Source organism: Myotis davidii, unplaced genomic scaffold (genome assembly GCF_000327345.1).
Source record: "Myotis davidii unplaced genomic scaffold, ASM32734v1 scaffold934, whole genome shotgun sequence".
Lineage (NCBI taxonomy): Eukaryota > Metazoa > Chordata > Mammalia > Chiroptera > Vespertilionidae > Myotis > Myotis davidii.
In genome coordinates this window covers 537941-549575 of record NW_006285798.1, presented here as the reverse complement: position 1 = coordinate 549575, position 11635 = coordinate 537941, and the positions used below count along the sequence as shown (strand labels likewise).

Genomic DNA, 11635 nt, shown 5'->3' with positions numbered 1-11635 from the left:
TTACAAGGAAGCGTCTGGAGCAGTGGTTCTCAACCTTCTGGCCCTTTAAATACAGTTCTTCATGTTGTGACCCAACCATAAGATTATTTTTGTTGCTACTTCATAACTTTGAGGAGCAAGGTTTGGTGCAAGGCATTCATTCATTCACTTCCTATTTGTCCATCTATTCATTTGTTCATTTATTCATATGCCCCTTCAATAAATATTGATTGAGCACTCACTATGTAGCAGGCACTACTAGAGGGGATCGGGGTCCGGTGGGAAGAGATGGGGAGTGTCGGGAGATTGGAATGTTAAACAGGTTAGGAAAGGCCTCCCTAGAAGGCAACATCAGAGGAAAGTGATGGAGGAGAGGAAGAAGGATAAACCACTCCACTACCTGGGGGAAGAATGCTCTGGGCAGGAGCAGCAGCCTGTGCAAAGGCCCTGAGGCAGGGGTGTGCCTGGCACATTTGAGGATCAGCAAGGAGGCCATCGTGGCTGGATGGAGAGACCCAGCGGGAAGATATCAGACGAAGTCAGGGAGGTGATGGGGGTCAATATTGCACAGGGCTTTGTAGGCCACGGTGAGAACGTAGGTTCTGACTCCGAGTGAAGTGGGGATCAGAGGAGGGTTCTGAACGGAGACAACATAACCGCAGGTTATAACAGGACCCTCTGGCCACTGTGTGGATAAGGGAAGAAAGAGGGAGACGCGGGCAGAGGCTACTGCAACGATGGGGTGGGAGATGATAGTGCTGGGCCGCGCAGGTGATGCGAAGTGGTGGGATTCTAGGGGTCCTGGGAAGCTGGAGCCACAGGCCATGTGGGGGTGTGAGGGAGAGAGAAATCGAGGCTCTGGCTGGAGCACCTGGGCCGTGGGGTTCCAGCCACTGAGCTGGGGATGCACTGGGGACGTGGCGCCTGCCTGTGGGGCTACAGCGTGCAGCCGTCCACCCACCAATCACATGCAGGAAGAATTCTCAGTGACTGGGTGCCCTGCAGGAGGCCAGTGCCATGGGGATGGTAACAGGGGGAGCGTGTTCCGACAGGGGGCGCAGGTGTGTGAAGCCCTCGCGGTGGGAGGGAAGACGAGGACACGGGAGCTGAGAGGAAGGAGGCAGGGGTGAGGGTAGAGGGCCAGTCCTGGGTCCACCTGAGCAGTTCAGGCTTTATCCTTCGGGAAAAGATGAAAGGGTTTTGAGCAGGTGTGTGCATATGTGTGTGTCCGTGTGTGCGTGCACGTGTGTGTTGGATGTGGTCAGAGCTGTTTTGACAACATCCCTGTGGCTTCAGTGTGGAGAACGGATTGGACAGAGGCCCTGATGCCCCGCGAGGGTCTGTGGCCTCGCCCTGCTGGGCCTGGACGGTGGGAAGGGACAGGGCTTTGAGGGGATTGGGGTGGGGGGCAGGACTGGATGGGCTGGGAGGTGAGAGAGGAGGTGGCATCGCAGGTGCTGCTCAGCCCATATCCACAGGGACACGGCCTTCCCAGGAATAAGGGCCAGAGAAAGATCCCACTCGGGTTACAGACGCTCGGGCCCCCTCGTCCACAGGCTCTCGGGAGGGGGCGGCGACAGCCCACAGCGCCCTGCCTCTCATGTTCTGAAAAGCCTTCTCTTCTTTTCTAAGGTGAGACATGCCGCAGCTTCATTGACCTGGCCCCAGCGTCGGAGAAAGGTAAGTGTGGGCCTGCTCCCCTCTCCACGTGCGGGCCTCCCCTCCAGACACGGCCCTGCTAGGGCTGCCCAGCCCCGTGAGAGCGCTCCTTCAGCATGCCTGGCCCGGGGCCCAGCCGGACCCCTGCAGGGCTCGGAGCTTCTCCCCAAATCTCTCCCGAAATGGCAATCGGTGAAGCGGGAGAGGAAGACCGTCCTGCCCTCCCTGCCCCGTGGGCGGTGCTGAGAGACACCACACTCCCGTCATTCCAGGGCACGCTGGGACTGTGTCCGTGTATGACCATGCATGTGTGCGTGTGTGTGTGCACGTGTGAGTGTGTGTGGATGTGTGTACCCTGTGTCCATGTACGGTGACAGGTGGCTTGCTGTGCCTCCTTCTGGAATCACCAGACCTCTATTCCTGCTTCTGTTATGAGGCCCCCCGCCTGGAGAGGTTGCGTCTTCGTGTTTTACTGGCCTCATAATTTCACTTCCAGGGCTTGGCGGCCACGGCGTGGACCTTCTGGCTGTGTCTATAAAATGCTGACCCGGAGGCTGAGTGGGCTGGTTCTGCAGCCAAGTTGCTGAAAGCTGGGCCTGGACTTGCTGCCTCTCAAGCACTGAGCCCTCCCTGGGGGTCCGTGGGGTGGCCTCTCCCCGGCCTCCCGCTCCGGCCCTCCCAGAGGCTCCTGTGGGAGCAGGGCCCTCGCAGTGTCCTCGCCACACTGTCCGCTCCACAGGGCAGTGATGCGCGGCTTGTTCCGGGCCACAGGGAGTCGGGGCCAGAGCTGGAGCCCAGGCGTGCTCTCCCTGAAGAGCATCCTTCTCCCAGGCTCTCACCCTGCCCTGCTCGCTCTGTGACTTCCTCCTGGTCTGCAAAACGTGGGTATGATCATGACACAAACACTGCCTGGCTCCATGCCATGCTGACCATGTGCCGGGTACCATCCTGAGAACTCCACACACATTGGCTCATTTAACCCCCATTTTACAGATGAGGAAACTGAGGCACAGAGCGTATGATACCACCTGGGTGTGACCACAGGCCTCAAGGATGGTTGGCAGCTGCTTGTGCTGGAACTGGCCCAGCGAGGTTTTTGGGTGCATGTGTGTTTGAGACACGCTAAGGGCACATGCTGTTTCCTCTGCCTGAACTGCTAGTCAAGGTCTCCTCTGGCCATTGTGACCCCAAAGTGACCACAGCGTCTGGGTGAGGTAGCAAACCTCCATTCCCTCGCCAGGCCCCAGGGGAGCACCTCTGAGTGCAGCCAGTGTACACTCCTGAGCACCAGCTACGTGACCAGCTCTGGGCTGGGCGTTGGGGAGCAAGGCTGAACGAGGCGGACGGCCGCCTGCGGAGCGGGGATGGCTAAGCACAGGGTCCACTACGGTGGAAGGGCTGCAGCCGCGAATCAAGATGCCCCTTTGCTGGACTGGGCTGCACCTCAGGTCCCTGCTCAGAGCCCATGAAGACGGTTGGGTTTCCTCCCGTCGTTAGAATAACCAGATTCCCCAGTAACGCTCTGTCAAGGTGTGAAGTTCCCGGTTCCTAAGCCCCAGGTGGGAGCGTATCCTCACAGGCAGATGGGCTCTCACTGGGAGTGAATGAAGAATGAATGAATGAATGAAGAATGAGTGAGTGAGTGAATGAATGAATGAGTGAGTGAATGAATGAATGAGTGAGTGAGTGAATGAATGAATGGACGAATGAATAAATGAACCGAGTTCCCATGATTCAGATTTGCTGCCAGGCTGCACTGCAGCATCCTCATTGCAATTCCTCAACGCCCGTCAACACGGTGGAGACCGAGTAGCACCGAGAATGAACCGTGTACCACCGCCCCCAGCAGCACAGATGTTGAGCAAAAGAAGCCAGCAGAGGACTACACACTATACGCTCCCATTTCCATAAAGCCGGGAGCGGAGCAGGCAGAACGAATCTCTGCTGTTAGATCAGGACAGTGGCTGCCCTGCAGAGTGGGCGTGACTGAAGGCGGCGTGCGGAAGGCTCTGGCAGCGGGCGACGCTCGGCTCCCTCATCCGGGTGCTGGTTACACGGTGTGCTCAGTTCGTGCCAGCTCCTCAGGCTGCACACCTGCCGTGCACGCACTTTTCTGTACACACGGGATATGGGATATGTCAGTGAAAAGTAAAGCAAACTTTCCCACCCTGAGTTCCTGTTATCTTTCGGAAATGAAAATCCTTTCATAGCTCCCAGCCTCACCCAGGACATTTTAATGCGGCGGTCATGGCCCTCCGTGACCCAGGGCTTGTCACTCCACCTTTTACCATCCGTGACGTAGACCTTGTGCGCCAGCTCTGCCCCCCAACTTGCATGCAGACCCCCCCAAACTCTCCATCGTCTCTCATGCCCCTGCGCCTTTGCACATGCTGTTTCCTCTGCCTGAACTGCCGTCACCACCTGTTTGTCTTGCAAACTTCTGTTGATCCTTCAAAACCCAGCTTAGACATGACCTCTTCTGAAATGCCACCCGAACCCCAGAGGTACCCACTGTGACTGGTCCTGTTAGCACCTGTCACGCTGCTCTGAGGTCATCCCCACCAGCAGACTGGACGCTCCCTGAGGACAGGCACTGGCTCTTGTCTTTTCTGTGGCTCCTGTGCCCCAGATGGGTTGGCACACAGCAAGAATTTAGTGAAGGTTTGTTGAATGAATGAATGAATGAATGAATGAATGAAGAAGGAACAGGGCCATGTTACAGACACGAGGTAGCTCATCTGGGTTCAAAAACCTGGACCCTGATTCTGAAGCCACCGTCTGCTCCGACCCACCTGGGCTGAGCTGTGTGCTAAGCCATCCCGGCTCCCCGCGCGCTGGGATTTCTGGCAGCCACCAGCTGGCAATTTTTGTGGAACAATCTCCGAGGCTTGTAGGTTTCATTTGTTTGATGTTGCGTTGCTGTGTAACAATGTGGCGGCTCCTGGCCACAATCCGGAGTCTTGCCTGAGTCATTTCTCACTTCAGTTTCTTGTTGGTTCCCTCAACCTCTCTATTCTCCGTCTGAAATCTATTTACAGTTCTGCTGCTCACTTAATTTATTTAGTGCATTTTATTGATTTATGCCATAGAACTGAAACGTGCATAGATCAGAACATGCTGAGCAGGGAAGCGGGGTGGCAACCAGCTTCCACAGCTGCCCAGGCTCTGATGTGGGAGCCACGAGGGGGCCAGCCTGCTGGCTGCAGCCCACACACGCGGGGGGCCAGGGCGCCCTGTGCCTGTGCATCCATCCCGGGCGATCTTTCACCCCTGGCTGCCTGGGGAACTCTATCAACTTGCGCGAGCCCACCCACAGGCCCTGGCTCCTCGAAGCCCGCCCTCGCCTGCAGGCTGAGTCGGTTACTCCCGCTCTGTGCTCCCAGGTAGCCGAGTAGCTGCCTGTGGTCCAGGGCTGGCGGCAGGGGCGCTCTGCCTCTTTCATCCGATGGGACAGACAGTGCAGGGCACAGAGCGGCTCGCAGGTCCCTGTTCCCACTCACCTGCCATTCCCAGCCAAGATGGAGGTCGCTCTTGCAGCCACTGGCCGAGGGGGACCGTCCATCGCCTGAATGGCCTGGCCCATCCGCGGAGGCGGCCGAGCTCGGGTCCTCCCACAGAAGGAGATCATTTCCTGGTCATTATCCGTAATCTCCCCACAGGCGGCCCCAGCTGTGCCGATCAGTCCTGGGAGCAGGGCAGACAGCCGCCTCGCCTTCAGGAACGGGCTGCAGTGACCTCCGGTCACCTCGCCTCAGGCCAGCGGTCAGCAGCTCCTGCCGGGCGTGTGCCAGGGGCCAGGACTGGAGGGGAGTCTCCTACAGCTTCTGCTCTTGAGGAGCCCCCTTCTGGGGGACAGACGGGAGGGGAGCGCCACCTCCATGAGCCGGGCCCGGCGTGGGGACAGAGGGCTGTGCAGAGGGGGCCACGTGGGGAAGGTCCTGAAGGAGGAGTGATATTCCGTCTGGTCTCGTGGGCGAGGGGCTCCCGGGGAGGTCATTCCTGGAGAATGAGTGGCATGTGGAAATGAGTGAGACCCGGTGCCCTCAGGGCCAGGCCTCAGGCAGATGTGCCTTGGACATTTGCTGAGTGACTGAAGAGTGGAAGGAAAGTAGGGCCCAGAGAGGTTAAGTGCTTTGCTCGAGGCCACACAGCAAGTGTACATTAGAGTCAGGCTCCAGGCTCCTGAAGTCTTTTAAGCAGTACCCACCCGCCCTGCTGACGCCACCCATCCTTTCTCACCCCTCACGTCCTTCCCACCTTCCCTCCGGCCTCCGTTTCTCAGCATCACACATGCCCCCGCCCCCCTTTTGAAGTGCTGGTTCCGCCACTTTCCGTGCTGACATTCTGGATCTCTCTAATTACGTGCTCTTATGAGAGGTGATTGAACCCCTCTGCCTGGAGGAGGGCTGCCCTGGAGATCACAACAGCTGATAATTGCTCTAGTTGCTCTAATTCCAATTATTCAAGATTATCTTTCCAAGTAATTAGGTGTCTGGGCCGTCTCACCTCCCCACTCTCAGAGGGTGTCCCATCAGCCCCTGATGGCGACCAGCCTGCGTGCTTCCTAATTGGAAACAGTTCCTCCGTGTGAGGAGCCTGCTCAGTGTAAACAGTGGTAATTTAAATTTCCAGATGACTCTGTGTCTGATCTTACTCCGGGTGAGAAATTACCTCGGGCACTCGAATCCAGCCCTCGTCCGTCTGAGCGGAGGCTCCAGCCGCGTGGGGAGTGGGACTGGCTGAGCTGCCCGGGCCTGAGGAACTTGAAGGATGGCTCCTTTTCACGTCCCCGGAAAGTCTTTCCCTGGGCTGACGCCTCCTGGATTTCTCCCTGGATTGGGATTCACAACAAATCCATTTGCCAAGGCCCTGCATTCCCTAACAGCCATCGTAGATACATGGTGATTCTCTCGTGTAGTCAGACACGCAGTGCAAACCAGGGCCACCGCGTACAGGGCGCAGGCCACCAGCTGAGTGACTCCGGGCTCACGGTTCCCGCTGTGGTCGGTGTGAATGGCGTAGGCTGGGCAGTGCACGCCCTGTAGGACCGCATGTGGGGCCAGGGACACAGATTAAGGATAATACTCACCATGGCACACCCACACCCACACCCACATTCTCTGGCGACACGCTGGGAATGTGTGACCCTATTTGTCACGTGTCTTTGTTTTCATTGACGTGATTTTATTGGCATACCTGACAAGCAGTGAAAAGCACAGGTTTTAAACAAGAAATGCCTTCCTCCACGCCACCCGCACCTCTGTCGGGACACAGAGCCGGGGCCAGCTCCGCGGGCACATGGCTGTGCAGTCGCCCTGGTCCTGTGCATGGAGGGCCTGCATTGGGTTTAATGCTCTCCCTGTCACTGCCTTGAAATTAAAAAAAAAAAATTCCTATCTGAGGATATGTTTTTATTGATTTTTAGAGGGAGAGAGAGAAACATAGATGTGAGAAGCATAGATGGGTTGCCTGCCTCCTGCACGACCCCTGACCAGGGCCCAGATCAGGGAGGAGTCTGCAATTGAGGTATGTGCCCTTGACCATCATTGAACCTGGGACCCTTTGGTCCACAGGCAGCCAGGGCCTTGAAGCTCTTCATAATTTTTTTTTTAACAAGGGGCCCTGCATGTTCACTGTGCAGCACCTTCTCAATCTGGGCCGTGCATTGCGTACACACACACACACACACACACACACACACACACACCACCACACCCCCGTATTATTATTCACTTACTATTTCTGCTCCGCGGGCACATGGCTGTGCAGTCGCCCTGGTCCTGTGCATGGAGGGCCTGCATTGGGTTTAATGCTCTCCCTGTCACTGCCTTGAAATTAAAAAGAAATTCCTATCTGAGGATATGTTTTTATTGATTTTTAGAGGGAGAGAGAGAAACATAGATGTGAGAAGCATAGATGGGTTGCCTCCCGTCGGCGCCCCAACTGGGGATTGAACCAGCAACCTTCTAGTGCAGGAGACGATGCTCCAACCGGCTGAGCCGCCCAGCCAGGGCCTTGAAGCTCTTCATAATTTTTTCTTTAACAAGGGGCCCTGCATTTTCACTGTGCAGCACCTTCTCAATCTGGGCTGTGCATTGCGTACGCACACACACACACACACACACACACTCACACCACCCCCGTATTATTATTCACTTACTATTTCTCCTTACATCGATTCACTTAGAAAGTCCAATTATTTTAGCCTCGTCCTGAGCAATGATGTCTGTCAGCTCACGGTTTTAGCAGCCAGGTTATTCCCCCCCTTACTGCCCCGAGTGAGCTGTTAAACAGAGAAGAGTCCTGAGGCTGGAGGACAGACTAGTGAGGGGAGGAAGAGGTGAGCGCGAGGGGGAGGGGGCGGGAGGGAGGAGGGGCCACCGCGCTGGTGGGAGGGCACTTGCCGGCCTCCAAGGGCCTCGAGCCTCCTGCACCGTCTGCTTCCTTCTTGTTCTGCTTCCAGTTCCCAGACAGGAGTCAGCTGGGAGCGCTGAGAGCTGGTCTCATCCGCCCCATTTTGTAGATAACGAGACTGAAGCCCCCACAAAAAGCTCTTCGCGGCTGCCGTGGACTGAGCATAGTGGGTATGCCTACTGCATACCAGCCCCGGCACGCACTGAGCACCTGCTGCATACCAATCCCTTTCCAGCACAGTGTCCCACTTACCCTCTCGCAGCCACGAAGTCCGTGTTCTCATCATCCCCGTGCTCAGGGCGGGAAGCTGAGCCCCAGGCAGGTTCGGAAACGTCCCCCAGGCCCAGGGGGTGGCAGAGCTGGGGTGGGAACGCAGCCCCTGAGGGCCGTTCAGGCACAGCGCGGCTCTCCCCGACAGCTGTGGTCCCGGCACGCTGCTCACCCTCGCCGAGGCTCACTCTCGTGTCTGCAGAGGGGACCGCAGCACCCGCCTTGGGGATCCTCCCGCATCAGGTGAAATGACTCGGGTGAGGGTTAGCCTGGGTTGGGCTCAGTCGGCGCCAGCTTGCGTTGCGGAGTCTTTCCCGTCTCCTGGTTTGGGCCCAGCCAGCTAGAACGCTATCTTGGAAAGAAACACGATTGTGTTTATTTCTACTCCACTGATACTCAACTAACCGCTATTGAATAATGCACAGAATTCCACTCGCTGCCAGACACCTCTGCACCCCTCGTTTCACGTTGTTCTTCCGCCAGCTCTTTGGAGCAGGTGCGGTGGTCTCTGGTTTACACCCCAGGAAACAGACTCAGAGAAGGTGAGCTGCTTGCCTGCGGTCACACAGCGAAGCCCTGTGCGATTTCGGCCGTGTCTCTCAGGTCTTTCCACTGTGCCTGGTGCCTTCTGGTCCCTGTTCCCCTCTTCCGGTCGGCCTTGCTGTTTGTTCTGACCCAGCTGGGCGGCTCCGCTGGCCCACAGCTGTTGGGGGCTGCGTGGACAGAGGGTCACGGCAGCTGAGGTTCCGGCGGCGGCTGCTCTCCCTGCACCCTCTGCTCCCCATGCACCCCATCTGCCGGCTCCTGCAGCCTCCTCATGTGCGGCCATCTGCCAGGCTCCCCTGAGGCTCTGCCAAGTCTGGATGTAATGCATAACCCCCCAACCCCCCAAACACGCCGCCCTCGGCCTGCGTGAGGAGCGGAGGGGCTCAAGCCCCTGACGGCCTGAGACCCTCCCCACACCGGGCAGCCTCCAGGAACTACACGCTCGAGGCTTAGGCCGTTTCAAATTCCTGGAGCCCCCACCCCCATGTGCTGCCCAGGGATTGGCCCCCACAGGCCTGGCACTGGCTCCTGAGCCAGCCAGGCTCCCAGGCTTGGCTGTGCCCAGGCTTTCGCCTGAAGTTTCATTTGAGTTGAAGGTCCCGTGTCTCCTGGTGAGGACGCCTGGCCCTGGCTGTTGTCAGAATCTCTGGCCTCTGGGGCTCCTGGGCTCCTGATTTTTGGCACGTGTGGTCAAAAGGCCCGATGCGGAGGGGGGTGGGGGTCTCTGGAGACTGGGAGGCGGAGAAGCCGTTTCTCCAGAGCTGGTGTCCGGCTGCCAGCCTCGTCCCGCATCCCCGTCCCCTGGCTGGTGGCCGGGGCAGAGGCTCCGGTTTTATTCATTAATTTTAATGTAAGACATGTTGTTGGCAACAGCTCGATTAAGATGTAACTCAGTTGGCATACAATTTGCCCACTTCAAGCGTGCAGTTCAGTGGTTTGTAGAACGTTCAGAGTTACGCAGCCATAACCACTGTCGATCATAGATAACTTACCTCGCCCCCAAGAGAAAGCCTGTTGCCTTCGGCGATCCCCCCTCAATGCCGGGCCCCACAGACCCACACAGCCACCGGCCTTCCTTCTGTCTCTGTAGGTTGGCCAGTCCTGGGCCTGTATCAGTGGACACAAATTCTGGGCCCCCATACGGCCTTAGGTGACTGGCTTATCATTTGGCGTCCTGTTTTCCTGGCTCATCCACAGTGTAGCCTGTGTCAGCACCTCATTTCTCTCTGTGGCCTGGCAATACTTCGTTGTGTGAGATGCCGGTTTTGTTTATCTGCTATTTATTTAACCTTTAAAACATTGGGAAATATAGTTCAGAAAGGTATATAAAATATGAACATATAGCGTAACATTGTTGTAAACCCCAAGCCTGACCACCATTGCAGTGAGGAAGGACCTCGCTGGCTCCGTGCACCCCTCCTGAGCTCCCAGGACCCACTGCCTGGCTGACTGTAGGGCAGGGGCCAGCAAAGCCTGCCTCTCTTTTTGTAAATAAAGTTTTATTGGAACACAGCCCGCTCTGCCCTGTGTGTCCGTGGCTGCTTTCCTGCTGCAATGACAGGGCTGATCGGCTGTGACCCAGGCCTCAGGGCCCACAGAACGGAAGGTGTTTCCTCCTCGGCTCTTTACAGGTCTGCCCCGTGGCTCACCCTACGCCTGTGCTGGCTCCCGAGCTCTCTGTGGAAATGTGGTCACACGGGCCACACTTTCTGTGTCTGGCTTCTTGGTCAGCGTTATATTGACCACTCTCTGAGTGCGGGGCTCTAACTGGGCACCACTGATGGGCGTGTAGACAGCAGCGAGGTCTTCCTCACCGTCGTGGAGGCTGGAAGGCCGGGCAAGGGGCTGGCGGATGGCATGTGATCGTGGACTGGCTCTGTCTCTCGCTGCCGTGTCCCCGTGGGTCCCGCTCATAAGGTCACTAGTCCCATTCATGGCCTGACCACGTCCCGGTGCCCCGCCTCCTCATGCCACCGCAGGGGAGCTGGAGGCGGGAGGCGGGGAGGGCACGCGTCCAGGCTGCAACCGGCGTGTAGCAGTCGTGGGTCCGGGATCCCCTTGCACACACTGTGCCGGTGCAGGGTAACTCTGGAGCCCTGCTCCTCTCCGTGCGCACGTGGGTGACTCCCTCCGTTTTAGGGTTTCCCGGTCTGTCGCTCTCCCTAGCAGGGCAGTGCGCGTGTCAGGAGGGCGCAGGGCCCGCGTCAGGGACCCATTCCTCATCTGTGCTTTCCTTGCTTCCCTGTGTCCCTGACTCCGGCTGCTGTGCGCAGGGGCCCGCGTCTCAGCGGCTCTCATGGTAAAGCTGGTTTCCGCCCTCGCGGGTCCAGTGCAGGCTCCCGCACAGCGCCCTCCGCGCGTTCTTCCGGAGCTGCGGCTCCTTCCCGTTCCGCCTGCGATGGGAGAGGATGGGGTGGGAGGCCCCCTGGGCCAGGCTCGCTTCATTCCCACCCACCGCGCTCTGGCCAGAGCTCAGCCATATGGCTGCCAGGGGAAATGCCATTGGACTGTGTGCCCACGGAGAACAGGAAATGGCTTGGTGACACATGCTCTGACTCCCCCTCCTCCGTCCCCCAGGCCCGGGGAGTGTTCCTCAGCGTGGACTCCGGGAGAGGAGGCAGGAGAGGACGTGGCCCAGACTCTCCTCTCTTCTAATTACAGTATTTACAGTAAACACTGTGGCTTTTGAAAAGTAAGTCCAGACTTCTGCGATTCCAAAGGCGTGCTTGTGTGGCCTGAGAGCCGCCTGCTTTCCACTGCACTGCCC

The 11635-nt window shown here is 57.8% G+C and overlaps 1 protein-coding gene across 1 annotated transcript in view; it reads left to right on the top strand.

The window, feature by feature from the left end:
• The first annotated feature begins 1610 nt into the window (after window positions 1-1610).
• The window catches only part of GSG1L (GSG1-like), a 168241-nt gene continuing 158216 nt past the window's right edge, over window positions 1611-11635 (top strand). Inside the window, exon 1 of the mRNA XM_006756853.2 lies at window positions 1611-1659. The gene's annotated coding sequence lies outside the window, so the exon portion shown is untranslated. The remainder of the gene's footprint in view (window positions 1660-11635) is intronic.